General features: G+C 39.7%; 1 protein-coding gene across 4 annotated transcripts in view; it reads left to right on the plus strand.

The window, feature by feature from the left end:
* ANKRD55 (ankyrin repeat domain 55) overlaps nucleotides 1–16,906 on the plus strand; it is a 514,150-nt gene that overhangs the window by 322,628 nt on the left and 174,616 nt on the right. For all 4 annotated transcript variants that reach the window (XM_053907354.1, XM_053907355.1, XM_053907353.1 and 1 more), the window contains one exon: nucleotides 15,056–15,165. The gene's annotated coding sequence lies outside the window, so the exon portion shown is untranslated. The remainder of the gene's footprint in view (nucleotides 1–15,055; nucleotides 15,166–16,906) is intronic.

Genomic DNA, 16,906 nt, shown 5'->3' on the forward strand with positions numbered 1-16,906 from the left:
TGGGTACCCAATTTTCAACAAAGATACAAAGACAGTTCACTGAAGAAAGTGTAAGTTTTTTTCAACAAAAAAAGTGCTGGAATAATTGGAGATCCAGATGCAAAAATAAGAATCTTGATCCACATTTTGCACACGATACAAAAGTTAACTCAAATGGATCGTGGACTTAAAGCTTAAACCTACAAGAGTACAAAACTTCTAGAAGAAAACACAGGAAAAAAGGTTTATGATCTTGGGGCATGCAAAGATTTCTTGGATATGATACCAAAGATCTGATCAATAAAAGCAAACACTGCTAACTTAAACTTCATAAAAATTAAAACTTGTACTTTTTATGGTTATCATTAACAGAATGATCAGATTAGACACAAACTGGGAGAAAATATTTAAAATATGTTTCTTATAAAGGATTTGGATCAAAAACATGTAAAGAACTCTCACACTCAATAATAAGAAAATAAACAAAATGCACAAAAGATGTGAATAGATGATGAAGTCCAGAACACTAAAAGAGAAGACCATTATCACAATCAGTGTCAAGAAGGAATACGCCCACACGCAGCCCTTTAGTACCATTGTCTAGAACAGCTGCAGCAGGAATAGCAACAAATAGCTCTGGTTTGGGGAGAGTTTCCACCCAATCCATTGTTTTATCTTAAGGTTCTCAACCTTTCCAAAGAAGATACAAAGATAGAAATAAGCACATGGGAAAATATTCAACATCATCAGTCATTAGGAAAGTGCAAATTAAAACCACAGTGAGATACCACTGCATACCTATAAGAATAGCTAAAATTAATAAGACTGACCATACCAAATGTTGATGAGAAGGTGGGAGAACTGAAACTTTCATACACTGTTGGTTAGAATGTAATTTGGTACAACCATTCTAGGAAACACTTTGGCAGTTTCTTAAAAAGCTAAAACATATTGAAAGATATTTTCACACCCACGTTCATAGCAGCACTAATCACAGTAGCCAAAAGCAGAAGCAACCCAAATGTCCATGGGCAGATGAACAGATTACCAAAGTGTGGTCTACACATCCAATGGAATATGACTCAAACTTAAAAGGGAAGAGAGTCCTGTCACATGCTACAACATGAAAGAAACTTGAGGACATCATGCTTAGTGAGATAAGCCAGTCAGAAAAAGACAAATACTCCTTGATTTCGCTTATATGAGGTATCTAAAATAGTCAAATTCATAGAAACAGAAAGTGGAATGGTGGTTACCAGGGGTTGGAGAGGGGGGAAGGGGAGTTATCTAAAGGATATAGAGTTTGAGATTTACAAGATGAGGTTCTGGAGATACGTTTCACAACATGTGAATACACTTAACACTGCTAAACTTTGCACTTAAAAATGGTTAAGATGGTAAATTTTATGTTGTGTCTATAATAAGAAAAATGAAGAAAAAATTGTGTTTGTGCACCAGCACCAGTGTGTGCTCTCTCTCTCTCTCTCTCTCTCTCTCTCATTCTCACTCTCTCTCAGAAATAAATGAAAACATAAAAAAATAAAATAAAATTGGGAAATGTGAGTCCTCCAAACTTGTTCTTCTTTTCCAAGATTGTTACCTCTTCTGAGATTGCATTAAATCAACATATATCAGTATATCACCAAAGATGGAAATCCAGCAGTCTTTCACAGAAACTTCTGTAAATATTGAACATGCCCTTTCACATTTGATCATTTTACTAATACAAGCCATTTTCTTTTTACTTTGTTCCTAAACTCTGGGTAATCCCATTCATGAACTTAAAGAACATTCCTAAATAGACTTTTGTCATTTGTTAATGATGTTTGACATTATTTATCTTAGTTACTTTTGTTTTTCATTAAAAACCTAGCCCTTCACTTTTAGTCACTTTGGGTTTCCCTTGAAACCTGCCACAATAGGTCCAAAAAGAAGATGGAAATATATGGCTCTGAAGCCCACTATCAGCATTTATTCTTTGTTGCTGGGATGTCTTCATTTGAGACCCTTGAAGACACAGATACTGTGGAAAGAGCTATAGCAAATCCAGCTCAAATACTGTTATGTTACTAAAGAACATCCTGAGAATGCCAAATTTATGTGGGCCAATTCTGGCATTGCACTGCCTTGCTTTGGCTTCCTAGAGAAGCCTCTTGATGGCTTTGGACCTTGAAAGTCTTTTGGCTGCAAAATGGAATGCTGAGAAAAAGAGACCTGGACACATGGAGACACTCTCTTAACAAAGCCTTGACTGTCCCTCCTCCATGAGGCCTCAGTGTCCTTACTGTCTGTTCTGTGGCAGCAGAGAACCCAGGACAAAGCAGTATGCCTGACCAGGAAGATGGAGGGGCAGAGAGGCAAGACCACAGGAGAGGACTGAAGGGAGCTTCAAGGACAGAAAGTAAGCCCCATGAAACAAATCTTCTTCCCTGACTCTGCTATGTTGGATTCCAACCCAAACCAAGAAGCAACTGTGCAGAAGTGGGAGGGCTTATTGTTGGCTGGAGGTCACCCAAAATAGAAGATTCAAGAATGCTAATGCACAAGGATTGATGATGAAGTCCATAACATTTAAAAGGAGGGCCATTATCAGAGTCAGTGTCAAGAAAGAACACGCCCACACTCAGCCCTTTAGTACCATTGTCTAGAACATCTGCAGCAGGAACAGTAACAACAAGCAGCTCTGACTTTGGGAGGGATTCCACCCAATCCATTGTTTCACCTAAAAGGTCTCCAGCCTTCCCACCCCAGAACCTTACCATCATGTACTCATTCTTACTCTCTGCCTTGAGGAGGGGAACTACAGCACAGGACATGGCTGACAGCTTCACTTGGGGAAGACTTACTCAGGGCCCTCCAAAATATGGGGTCTTTTCTTTCCCTAAAGTGGTTTGCCTGAAAGGCTTCTGTAGTCCTACCACAGTACCATCTGCTATTCCTATATTCACCTAAGGGGGCAGGTTGTCTCTATTCTGGACCAGTTGGTTCTGAGCAAAACTCATAAGACATTTTATTTTAGTGCCTGTCCTGCCTCCCACATACCTCCCCCTTTTTACGGCCTCAGTTTCCTCAGTGAAGAGGTTCGCCTAAGTTGGATGTTAAGTTCTTTGTACATCCTGTGTTCCTTTACATTCAGAAAGTGCTTGGCTTGGGATCTAGTGCCAGCTATTGCCTCCTCCTACCAGAGCTTTCCTCACCTCAGCTGCTCAGAAAAGAGACCTTGAGGCCATCCTTTATTCTTCTCTCTCTCCATCACACACCCCTTGTCTAATCCAGCTGCTGATGCTCTCAGCTCTACCTCGAGTCACTATCATCCCTCACCTGTGATATTGCACCAGCCTCACCATTGGTCTTTCTATTCCTGCTCCCTTCGGTCAACTCTCAACTTTGCAGCCAGAGTGATCCCAAAAGGTGTGAGATCGTATCCCTCCTCCACTTAAAACCCACTGAAGCCCCCTATTTCACTCAGAGTAGAGGCCAAACACCTTCCAGAGCTTTTAAGATTCCTGCCTCAGGGCTTTGCACTTGCTGTTTTCTCTGCCTCTACACTTCATGCCAAATGTCCACATAACTCACTCCCTCAACTCTCTTGGGAATTTACTCAGCTGTCACCTTCTCCACTTGGGCCTATGCTTGGCAACCCTACAGAAAATGGCAATGCCCCGTATATTTCCTATCCCTTTTCCCTACTGTACCTCCTCCATAGTACTTTCATCACACCGTGTGTTGTGTTTGTTTTCTACCTACCTCGGTTAGAATGTTTCATCAATGAGAAGAGGGATTTTTGGTTGGTTGGTTGGTTGTTTTTTTGTTTTTGTTTTTTTAATGTTTATTTGAGAGAGACAGAGAGGGAGAGAGAGAAAGAGCGAGAGAGCATGAGCAGTGGAAGGGCAGAGAGAGAGAGGGAAACATAGAATCGAAAGCAGGCTCTAGGCTCTGAGCTGTCAGCACAGAGCCAGATGTGGGGCTTGAACTCATGAACCATGAGATCATGACCTGAGCCAAACTCCGGATGCTTAACCGACTGAGCCACCCAGGCGCCCTGGTTGGTGTTTTTTTCTTGTTGTTGTTGCTGTATCTCTAATGCTTAGAACATAGTTTGACATTTGGAAGTCTCTGAGAACTATCTAACTAGATTAATGAAATGAAGAATGGCAAGTTCTTTCTTGCCTGGAAATACAGAGGTATTGAACGGTATATGCTTTCCTTCCCTCATTACTCAGTTTCCTTCCCTTCTTAGCTTACATTTGCTACTTTTTTCTTAAACCTGATATTTCTTGGAAGTGGCATGAGGAGGGACAACATTCCAGTGGCAGTCTGCAGGGCTAGTTCTTAGACTGGAAGTGTACCTCATATTACATAACACTGCATTTCTCTAGTGGCAAATCCACTCCAGTCTCTTTTCTGTGTCTTGAGCATATCATTGGCATTCTTAGCTCATGTTAGAACTTGCCTGTTTGAGAAGACAAAATTGAGATTTTGGATTCAGTATTTTGAAAGTCCATGACAAATACCCAAATAAATCCTTCCAAAACTGAGCTTCCAATCCTCCTTAGTTTTGGACATCAAATCTAAAACATCTTTTAAACTTCCAAGGGGGATTTATGTGCCAATGCCTGTGAAGAATGAAAAAAAAAGTGGTCTGTTAAAAGAGTCTTCATAATGAAAGCCTATAAGTGGAAATTTGAGGTTGAATCAGATGTAAAAAGTATTTCTCAGTTACTCCCTCAGTCACTTATCCATTCATTTATTCACTCAATATCCATGTGACATGGTCTCTTCATGGAGTAACTGTCAAACAAACACAATTAGCAACCAAAAATAAACTTAAAAATGATCTTTACTTTTGATTAGAGAAGTGGACCCAGAAGATCCATGAATCACCCCCATCCACCACCTTCCCTCTCTTGCTCCTGGGGAAGGGACCACACACCTGGAAAATGAATTCTTCTTTCTCTCACATTGAGATTTCTTGGTAAACAAAATTCCCCACTTCATTATATGATATAATGACAAAGAGAGACAGTGAACCAATATTTGCAAGTAGCTCAGAACTCCTATGGAGATATGAAGAAAGTTATGCTCTTACCACCTAGGGCTATTTTTTTTAAAGTACTGCTATCTATACCCATCCTAGATAGTAAGATTTAATTAATCCATGGTAGGCCTGGTAATAAATAGTTTTTAGAAGCACCCCCAGGTAGTTCTAATGCATAGCTAAGGTTAAGAATGGATGGTCTAAATAAAAACTATAGCCTAGTTTATTTGTTAGGCCAGCAAAGAGCAGTGATTTTTTTTTTAATATTTATTTTTATTTTGGAGGGGGGAGGGCACCACAAGTGGGGGAGGGGTTGAGGGATGGAAACAGAGGATCTGAAGCAGGCGCTGCACTGACAGCCCCAATGTAGGGCTTGAACTCCCAAAACATGAGATCATGACCTGAGCCGAAGTCAGACACTCAACCGACTAAGCCACGCAGGCGCCCTCGAAGTGCAGTGATTTTAAGGTGAGATTGAAGCAATAATGAACTACATGAAGTGAGAAGTAGAAAGGTGTGAGGGAGAATTCTAGGCAAGGGGAATAGCCATGAAAAAACATGCTAGTATGAAAGTCCTGGTTTTAGAAAGCCAAGAGCAGCCTCAGCAGCCATTTAAAACTGTTCTTCAGGGTGGAGGAATTATGCCCAAAAGAAGAACACTTACTTCCTGATTTCCCACAAAGTCATAAAAGAAATGACCTAAAGAAAACCCACCATCATATGGAGCTGACACTGCCTTGGGACTGATTGGGTATGTGAATAACAAAAGGAATAGGTCTTTTCACTTTCCTGAGTAAATACAGATTAAGTTTGCAATTTTTGCACACGTAACTGCTATACACGGGATTAACGCCTCGGGATCATACCTCAGGACCCCTCAAAAGGAGTGCTAATGAATATAATTCCACATTGACTTTATGGGTTTTCAGAGACAAAGCTAAGACCCTCTGGGGACAGGATACTGGAACTATCCCATTAAAAATGTGTTCATGCTGAATAGTTATCCTATTTGGTGAGGAAAAAAAGATAGAAAATGTCATTTTAACAAAGAAAATGCAGGATTTGATTCTCATATTACCAGAAGCTAAAGGGAAGAATGACCTTTTTTTATACTTTTCCCCATCTGAGGAACAGGGGTCATATCTCAGTAATCATTTTAACTCTCACAGCCTCTGAACATTTTTTTGTTTATCTTCATTTTTTTGTCCTTGTCTTCCAATTGCTAATGGTTTGGGAGAATTAATGGACCAGGGGATAATCAGGTTTTGTTTCTGAACATAAAGACTTTATGGTCTTGCCAAAGGATTTTTTTTCTACACTATATATTTATTCCCCTCTTTTGCTGATGACAAAGAAGATGCTTGCAGGAAATATTTGTCTTCTCATTTGCCTTATGCTAGTCATGAGAGAAATAGAAATTAGAATGACCTTAAATCCTTGCACCATATTGCGTCTTTACTTCAACGACTCATGGTGTCAGGGGACAGGGGAGAGGGAGAGGAAAGTTGTTAAAATAATGTGAACGTGGGGTAGACTTTCCAATGTAAACATCTTTTGAATTTCTTCTTCACTCTGAGATGAATTATTTGAAACAAATCACTCTTAAAGCAATTTTTTTTTTAGTTCTATTAGGCCAAAGATAAGAGACTTATTTTCAACTTGAAGCAGAAATTTTGGATCATAAACAAACCTTAAAAGTGTTTAGTTCTCTTCAGAACATTTGACACCACCTCTTTGAATTTAATATATAGTCAGTACTATATATTGAATTATATATATATTCAATACTATATATTGAATACTATATTGAATATATATTCAATACTATATATATATTCAATACTATATATTGAATATATATGATTTGAATATATATTCAATACTATAGTATATTCAATGTATATTGAATATATATAATATTATTGGATATATATATTCAACTCATATAATCAATATATTTTAAAGAAGCTTACCTTTGTATATACTTATATACAAGCATTAACTTCTAATTAGTTGCCTTGAGGAAGAAATGGGATATTGATGGAGCCATTTTCACTGGAAAATATTTGCAAAGTAACTTCACATTGGAAGTAGTAGAAAGAGAAAGTAATTTTCTTTTATTCTGTAAAAATTTGGGTACCTGTTATGAAACAGATACAGGGCTAGAGACTGAAAATATGGATAAGATATGATACCTGGTCTTGAAGAGCTTTTATCTGAACTGGCCCTTGGATCATGGCTAGGAGCTAGCCAGAACGAGGGAAGAAAGGGTGTTCCAGATGAGGGAAGCATCATTTTCAATGACACAAAAATGTGAAAAGCTCTAGAAAGATCCAAGAGTCGGGAGATGTTCAGAGTAATTGGAACATTTGATTCATGTAGGAAAGGATAGAAGTCAAGTCTAAGATAATGAATTGGGAAGTAGCAGAGTGTAGTGGTTGACAGCACAGAGTCTGGCCTGAGGTCAACCCCTGCCTCTTCATTGAGTAGCCACTTACTCTCTGCACCATGTTTTCGTCATCTGTAAAATAAGAAGGATAATAATAACTCATGGGTTCTGAGGATACTGCCTGGCATGATTTGCCAAATTAAGGCAACAATTTATCCTGAGATGACGAGGACTAATGCTAAAATGATGTCAGTGTGAAGGAAAGGAAAGGCCAGTTGCAAGAGATGTTTCTCAGATGTATTTGAAAGACCTGTCAAATGATTGGATTGGAGTGAGTGGGGAATAGAAGAGGAAGGAAGAGGTCAAGAATGGCAATCATGCTTTTAACTTGAGAAACCCTAGATGGTAGGGTTTGTGATCAAGAACAGAATTGGGGTGCCTGGTGGCTCAGTCGGTTAAGCATCTGACTCAGATATGGCTCAGGCCATGATTTCACAGTTCATGGGTTTAGTCCCCGCATTGGGCTCTGCGTTGATACTGTGGAGTCTGCTTGGGATCCTCTCCCCCTCTCTCTGCCCCTCCCCTGTTAGCTCTCTCTCTCTCTTAAAAGTAAATAAAAACATTAAAAAAAAAACTTTTTTTTAAATATCAGAATATAGGAGGTGAAGAAGATCTATTTTTGTCATATTATGTTTAAGCTTCCCACATAACAACCAGGCAGAGGCCTCTGTTAGGAAATTAGTAAAAAGAGTATGGAATTTGGGAAATAATAAAAATAATGGATTTGACAGTTGTCAGTATAGAAATGGTCACTGAAGTCAAAAAGGAACTTTAAAATGAGACTATGTAGAGCAGGTTTTCTCAACTTTGGTGTTATTAACTTTTGGGATGGATAATTCTTTGTAATATTGGGGGTTGGGAGCTATCTTGTATGTTCTAGGGTATTGAGCAACACCCCTGGCCTCCACCCACTAGATGCCAATGGCTCTTTCCCCCTTTGTCAACAAACAAGGATGTCTCCAGATATCACCAAAAGCTATTCCCCATTCCCAGGGTAGGGAAGGTGGTAGAGACTGGTCCCGTGTTGAGAACCTCAGGAGTAGAGTAATGATGATGGAGGAGGAAACTTTGGCAAATTATATACATGCTGAGCCCAAGTTTCTGAATACATTAATTGCAAAAAATTATAACACTGGCACAGATATTGTTGTAAGAAGCATTCTAAAGCAGTCAAGTGCTGAGCAAATGATACTTATTCTGATTAGCCAAAGTTTAAAAATCCATGTGTGTTATAGGTGAAATTGTGGGATTTTTGAGAGCCCTTCTTGTTAGAAGAGTGATTTTGATCACTACAAAGGATATTTATCCATCTTCACTAGAGTCAGCAATTATTCTTCACATGCAAATGCTCGATTTCAGATGGCAAAGCCAAGATCCCAAATCCTAGACTGCTTTTACTCAAGGCTGCACTGGCTGTTCAACTGGATGAAGTATTTCAATTCCCTCTTGTTTTCTCAGTTTCTCAATTTCTCTGCTCTTCCTCTATCCCCAAAAGGAGAAACTGATGCTAATGTCAGACAACATGTTTGTGACTGTTCATGAATCTTGGTTGTCACAGTTGCTGAACATGGGATTTGTGATAATATATCTTGGTGTTACTAGGAAACATTTTTAAAGAGGCAAACAAAAACAAAATCAGACGCTGGGTCCTGGTTTTCAACAGCAATAAATAATTCTCTGTATACTCTTTCACACTAGGCCCTTTTCCACATATAGTGGAGCTATATCTCAAAGGAAGTGCCTGAACACCAAATGACTCCTGTAAATCAAGGAACTAGCTGTAGAAAATGGCATAATCTCTGTCTAGAAACTATTCCTTATAGCATCTTGCCTTGGGGAGTAATCATTCATGAAACTTCTCATTGTAAATGTTTCCCATCTTGGATATACCTGAGAGTAGTTGGTCTTTCTGAAGTGTGTTTTTTTGTTTGTCTCTATTATTCTCTCCCCACTCCCCAACGAAATAATCTCAAGAAGCAAAGATTTACTGCCTGGAACTGAGAGTCACTGTTCACTCAGCCAGCAAAATTTGGTCTCTAGCTAAAGTCAAAGACAACTGTCTGTGAGTGCCTCAACCTGCTGAACCTGCAAAGGCCCCACCTCCCACACCACTGGCCATCGCATGGAAAATTCCTGGGCACAGAAGGGTCAGCCCACGGACAAGAAATCAGCCAGCCATGCTCCTCTGGGCACAAGGACTTTGGCATCTGGCCAACCACTGTCATTAAAAGTGGGGGCTTTTGTGTTCGTTTTTCTTAAGTTCATGTTTCGGGCAGCTTTTTATTATGATGTGATTTTTTTTTTTTCCCCAAGGCCAGGCCTCCACCCTCACATCTTTGGTGGAATGTGTTAATAATTTGCTCTAGGAAGATGAAAGCCTCTTTGATACAAGTAGAATAAATACATGGAACACTGCTCAAAGGTCTAATTTCCACAATAGGAGCCCAGTTTGGGGACTGAGAGTTGGATGCAGAGAATGGTCTCATTTCTGAGTCACTCCTGGTTTCTCCTGCAGTGTCCGTCCTTTGCCTCTGCAGCTCTTTCCTGACTTGTCCAGCTTAGGACAATGCCCACATGTACTCTGGGACTCTCCAGACAGTTGGCAACCGACAAAGGCAATCACTAACTGTTGTGCTAAGTCCCTATACAAGTCCTGAAACAGATTGTAAAGGCAGTTTCCTTCTGGATGGAGTAACTTTGTGTGAGCCAAGGATCTAAGTGCTAAATTAAGACTTGCTTCATGAAATCATAACATAATAGAGTAGAAAAAACCTCACTGAGTCTAACCTCTTCATTTGATAGATAAGGATGACCTGTCTAAAATCACACAGATATTCCATATCCCAGTGTAGATTGTCCTCGAGACCTGTGCTGTTACATTTCCATGATTCCCAAAGGCTGGAAAAGGTCAAAACAGACAAACAAAAATACTTTTCAGGATTTCTCCAACTGCCTCTTTCTGTGCCCATCCTCATTTTGAGGTGCTTCTCTCCACCAAGCTCTAGGCACCACCTCAGAAGCCCGTGAGCTCTCTAGAGTCTCACTCAGTTGCTTGGTCTCAGTGGTCTGTCATGCTGGGATATCTTACCCACAGTTCTCCAAAGCCTTCAACCTACATTATCAAGGACCTGCTTTCTGAAGCCAAAGGAATTATCAACCAGGCATTCTAGCAGACAGTGGGTAAATGTATTACCTTTTTATGTCTCAGACATAAAAAAAATTCCTCTCCATTCATAGAAATTCATATGAATGTCCTGAAGCTGGCCTGGAGCATGGCTGTGATTAGTATTTCTTGGTGACCTTGGTATTTGAGGCCCTTTCAAGTTTTGTTTTGGTATTTATTCATTGGTAGGTTTGAGTACTTCAGAGGAGTTGGTTATGGGGCAACTCATGGTCTGGTGGAGAGTCCCAGTTAAGGTATCCAAAGGCCAAATTCAGGGAAATGCTTGCAACTATGTTTGACCTTATGAAGCTACGTAACCTCCCTGTGCTCTGCCTTCCCAACTATAAAACCTGCTAAAACCTGCTCTAAATAGTTTCTCAGGATTGATGTGAATGTAATTAAACAATATATAGTAAAGTAGTTCTTTAAGTAAGTGGATGGAAAAGAGTTTTATTATTTATGGTAGTATATTTTTCACCAATTAATCTTATGGATTTATAAACAATGGATAAATAATCCTACTTACACGTGGCTATTTCACTAATGACAGACTCCTACTGTAAGCTTCACTCCATGCAGCATGCATTCATGTGTTTTTCTACATTATTATGATGAATTTTCTATGTAAATGTTTGCAAGATTTTTTTTGAGGCACCCAAATATCCACTTTTTAGCCACTTTGATCCAAAGATTATTCCATTCTTTTTTTCTAAAGCTTCAAACATGACAGTAATCCTCTTTTCATCCAAAATTTCTGGCTTTGATCTTCATTATCTTAATACTCAAAATACATAGTTTTTTGGTTTTTTTGTTTTGTTTTTGTTTTATCATCAAAGTCATAAGATGTGTTTTGGCCCAGACACCTCGAGATTGAGTTCACTTCTTCAGTTTCTCTGTCAGATTTTTCCTTTGTAGAAATTTCCCTGAGTATCCTAAGGTCACATTCCTCAGACATGTCCTCCTCCTCAGCTGCTATCCTCCTTATCCCTCTCTCACTATGCTGTACACATAGTCCTTTCTAGAACACACAGTTCAAGGATTATTTGAGAAAAATCCCACTTAGTGGCCAATTGTTTAATTCCTTATGGCTTCATTTCATCTCAAAGATAGCATTTAATTTGTGTTTTTAAATTGATACCCTTTTCAAAGTTGAAATGTCCCTGAGAAAAATTAGCAGTACTTTTAATCCCCTGGGAATTAGTGGCATCTTGCCCCTTAATACTTGACAGCCATTACAGTTTGAAATTTCTGCCTGAAGCTTCTTACCGAAATCAGCTCCTTGGCCATTTATGTTCAACAAAATATTAATACTTCTTATTCTGTCCCCAAATCATAACCTTGCTTCATGTGCTTTGAGAGTAAACTTCCTTCCTTCCTCAGTTTACACCCGTGGAGAAATGACCCAAAACATGCTGCTCTTCAGAGCCTCAGAAACTTAGTGTGCCAAGATGCCAAATAGGGCAGGAAGAACAAAAGTAAGTCACCAAAAGGGCACCAGAAAGAGTGTTAGGTAGCTTCTCTTAACCCAACTGTGGAGTTTCCTTTCAATTAGTAGGAGAACCAGTCATTTTTATGTGTGTTCCACCTCTACCTACAGCTGTCTCCTCCAAGCTGCTAAGCAAAATGTGCCTGATTTCTAAATCCAACTTGGTGAACCTCAAGGTACAAATTAGTTTGTGATTAGTGATCTCCCACAGAAACAGAGAAATCCCGCTGACCTCCAAAGAGGTTGTGTGAATTCTTTCTTGCTTTGTAGCTTGCTTAAAAGAGACAAAGAATTCTGTAAAATGTTAACAAGGTCTAGCCTTGAGGATTTACAACTGTTTACCCAGCACTGTTGCTCCCACTGCTACTATGTCTTGTCACTTGCCCAAGTCCTGCCCTTGTCTCATCCTCCCCTGACCTGATTCAATATGAGAATGCCAATATGATGACCCTAATAATAGTTCCTTTGTGTTTATATCATTGATTTTCACCCAGATATCCTTCAGCACGTAAACTCACAAAGCCAGGAGCCCAGTGACATCTGCATCATCCTGCTGTGCTTCTGGAACATGGAACATAGTCTTGTTAATTCATACAAGGCTGATGACAGAACACATTTTCCATGTGTGGCATTTCAGGAGTTAAGTGATTAGTCTGAGACCAGAGAAGGAATACACTGTGGCAGAATTCACCCTGTTTCACAATAGGCTCTGTCTGTGGAGTTATCTTCAGAAGTCACCCTCTGTTAAGCACCAGATAAATTGTGTTGATACTCATTATTAATTGGTAACTGGCTGGGACTTTCCACTACGAGAAAGTGGCAAAACAATAAGCATTCTTTTGACCTGTACTTTTTTTCTGAATCAAATTAACTCTGGGGCCAACCCTTCAAGGCAGTCAGGTGCCTTCATTTGTTCAATACGAATTTATTTTTTTTAAGTTTATTTATTTATTTATTTATTTATTTTTCCTTTTTTATGAATATAATTTAGTATCAAATTGGCTTACATACAATACCCAGTGCTCATTCCAACAAGTGCCCTCCTCAATGACCATCACCCATTTTCCCCTCTCCACCTCCCCCATCCACCCTCAGTTTGTTCTCTGTATTTAAGAGTCTCTTGTGGTTTGCCTCCCTCCCTCTCTATTTATTTATTTTGAGAGAGAGAGAGACAGAGAGAGAGACAGAGAGAGACAGAGAGAGACAGAGAGAAGACACAAGTGACAAAGGGGCAGAGAAAAAGGAAGAGAGAGAATCCCAAGAGAGAGAATCTCTGACAGCACAGAACCTGATGTGGGGCTCTATTGCACAACACCACAGAGGGCCCCAGGAGACTCACAGGCTTTTCACACAGAAATAGAGGCACAAAACCTTAGGGCCCCTACTGCCTGAACACTCTATCCTGCACACTGGTTTAGTCTGCAGCTGGAAATTTAGTTTCTTCCTGGGATCGTATGAAAGTGGGAACCAGCCTTCTTTGCCATCAGTGTTCCCTCTACCTATTCAAATAACTCCTAGGCCATGAAGGTCTTTTTAACCGGCTCTTCTTTGGCCACCATACCCTATGAGAAGCAAGATTCTAACATGTGGTCACTGCATCCTATAACCTTTCCACCATAAAACAGCAAATCTTGGCCTTATTGTCCTGAAAGAGTGATTCTTTGCTTCCCTGTGGGAAGAACCAATAGGGTCTCCAAATCTTGATTTCTTAAAGAAAGATTAAAATTTTTTTTTCTTGAAAATCTGTTCTCAAGACAATAGCCTTAAAAATAGGTCCTATTTTGAACACCAAGATTTGACTATTTTCTAGGTTTTTACAATTGAAAAAGCCTACTTTTTAAAATCCAACCTTTCCTGGGGCGCCTGGGTGGCTCAGTCAGTTGAGCCTCCGACTTCAGCTCAGGTCACGATCTCGCGGTACGTGAGTTCGAGCCCCGCGTCAGGCTCTGGGCTGATGGCTCAGAGCCTGGAGCCTGCTTCTGATTCTGTGTCTCCCTCTCTCTCTGCCCCTCCCCTGTTCATGCTCTGTCTCTCTCTGTCTCAAAAATAAATAAACGTTAAAAAATAAATAAATAAATAAATAAATAAATAAATAAATAAAATAAAATAAAATCCAACCCTTCCCATTTCCCCATTCCTCCATTTTGACCCACATACAAAGATATCCCCAGTGTTTGAGCATGCCTATGGTCAAAGAGAGAAAGTAAAGAAGTCCACAAGCAAGAAAAGGCCAAAAGCACATTCATATTTTCCAAAGTTTTAAATGACATAAGGAAGGAAAGTTAACAATACTTCTTAAACTAATCCCGCCCCAGTGAATTTTTAGAGACATGGAAACTTTGTCCACATAGTCATCCAAAACGCCTAAGTGTTTGTTTTCTGTAACATGAAAGCTACATAGGAAATTATGCAAACCATTTGGAAAAAACATGTTCGTTCTGCAGAATGGGCTCTTTCCTTTCCAGATCTAACTTTTGCTTTTGGGCAACTTGTTTATGTTCCCAAGTATCTTCAGTTATCAGGAGCACAATAGCCATCAAGACTTATTTTTAGAAAGAACACCACCACCCTATATTCTGAGACCCTTTTCACTCTGCTTTACCAAGAGATCTTATCTATTTTATATCTCATCTGTTCATGGACTACACAAGCACCTGATTCACAGCCCTTCAGCAATTACTGGTCTAGTGATGATCACAATCTATAGAAAATTTTAATGAATCATGTGTAAAATTCAATTTAGACTAACCAACTGCCATGGACTGAATTGTGTTCCCCACAAAATTCATATGTTGAAGCCCTAATTCCTAATGTGACTGTAATTGGAGCTAGAACGTTTAGGAGGTGATTAAGGTTAAATAAGGTCATGAGGGTCAGGTCCTAACCTGTTAGGATTGGTAGCTTTATAAGGCTCTCTTCCTCTCTTTCACATGCACCAAGGAAAGGCCTGGGAGAACATGGTGAGAAGGTGGCCATCTACAAGCCAGGAAGAAAACCCGCACCAGAAGCCAAACCCTGCTGGAACCTTGATTTTGAACCTTCCAGCCTCTGTGAGTAAATAAATTTCTGTTGCTTACGCCATCTAGCCTGTGGTATTTTGTGGCAGCCAAACGGACTAATACACCAATCAACATACAGGGTAAGAAAGTTTTACTCAGCATCATCTTCAAAATAGTCTTGAATACCAATTAGAGTTGCACGTGTATGTGTAGAGAAGATATTTTATTTTGTTCTGGAGTATGCTCCAGGATTTGTGAGCATGTTTACTGAGAGTACATTTTCAGTGATTTCTGCATGTTTAATTTGACTGATTGGCAGAACACAGTGGTTTCTTGAACAGAGCTGGGGAATACATACTAGCCTAGTATGAAGTGTTGCACACAGCTTTTGTGCAAATGATGTCTATGAAATTTAGATAGTTTGGATTAAAACATAAGAAATACTGTGGGTTACCCTTACATAGGATCTTGACAGTAGAGAGACTCATTTATTTTAGAAAGAAAGAGATAGGGGCGCCTGGGTGGCTCAGTCGGTTGGGCGTCTGACTTCGGCTCAGGTCATGATCTCACGGTCTGTGAGTTCGAGCCCTGCATCGGGCTCTGGGCTGACAGCTCAGAGCCTGGAGCCTGTTTCGGATTCTGTGTCTCCCTCTCTCTGACCCTCCCCCATTCATGCTCTGTCTCTCTCTGTCTCAAAAATAAATAAACGTTAAAAAAAATTAAAAAAATAAATAAATAAAAATAAAAAAATAAAAATAAAAAGAAAGAGATAACAGTTGGGACAATTAGAAAGGGAGTTTCCCCTTCCTTGTTTTTAGTTTTAAAAAAGCATATATATGTTGTACATTTAGTGTAAATTAATACCTTTACTTTAACTGCTTTACTTCTAGTAAACCTCATAACAACCTGAGGAGGCAGATATTCTGCTGCCTGTGCCACTATCTAATCGCATGATCGGGCAAGTCCTTTCAGGTTCCACACCTGGAAAATGAGGACAATATTAATACCGTTATCTAGGGCTGTGAAGATTACACGAGATAGTATGTGTAAAGTCCATAGAACAATATCTGGTATGGAGTAAGAAGCTCAATCAATGATAGACTTGTTAGCATTACCATTACTATTATTTTTCTTATAATAGTGATTTTATAGATCTGAAAGCTAAGTCTCAGAGCTGTCAAGGATCCTGCCTGAGACATAGCTAGTAATAAGTGACAAAGCCAGATCCATCTGATGTCAAAGTCTCTGCTCTACATTGCCCACCCACCACATTACCCTATCTCCAGCCATCTAGACATGGGCACCATGCTCTTACAAACACAGAGCTGAATACTCAGTTGACTAGAATGCCTGTCTTATTCAGGAGAGGAGTACTTGCTTATTGGAAAAGAGCTTGAGCTTTCTTTTCAGGGGTCAGGAGCTTGGGTCACTGCCTCAGACCAGAAGTGCAGAGCTGCCTTAATCTTACTCTGTCTTGATTACATCCTCCTTTCTCCTCACCCCACCTCCTGGATGCTGATAAAGCAAAGAAATAGCAACAAATGGAAAGCCTAAATAAACATTTCTTTACAGATCATACGAGAGGGGATTTTTCTTTTCCATTAAATATTTGATAACAACATCTTAGACAAGCTTTTTGATGTTACTTTCCCATATTTTGGACTGGATGAAAGTGTATGACTCATAGAAATGACCATGGGAGGAAAACCAAATGAGTCACCTTGCCCAGCCCATCTGGATCTTCCCTCCGCTGTGCCCCTGGGAGCACCATCCCTGAGGACCAACCCAGGCT

The sequence above is a fragment of the Panthera pardus genome, unplaced genomic scaffold (genome assembly GCF_024362965.1).
Source record: "Panthera pardus isolate Hobbes unplaced genomic scaffold, ASM2436296v1 HiC_scaffold_2, whole genome shotgun sequence".
Lineage (NCBI taxonomy): Eukaryota > Metazoa > Chordata > Mammalia > Carnivora > Felidae > Panthera > Panthera pardus.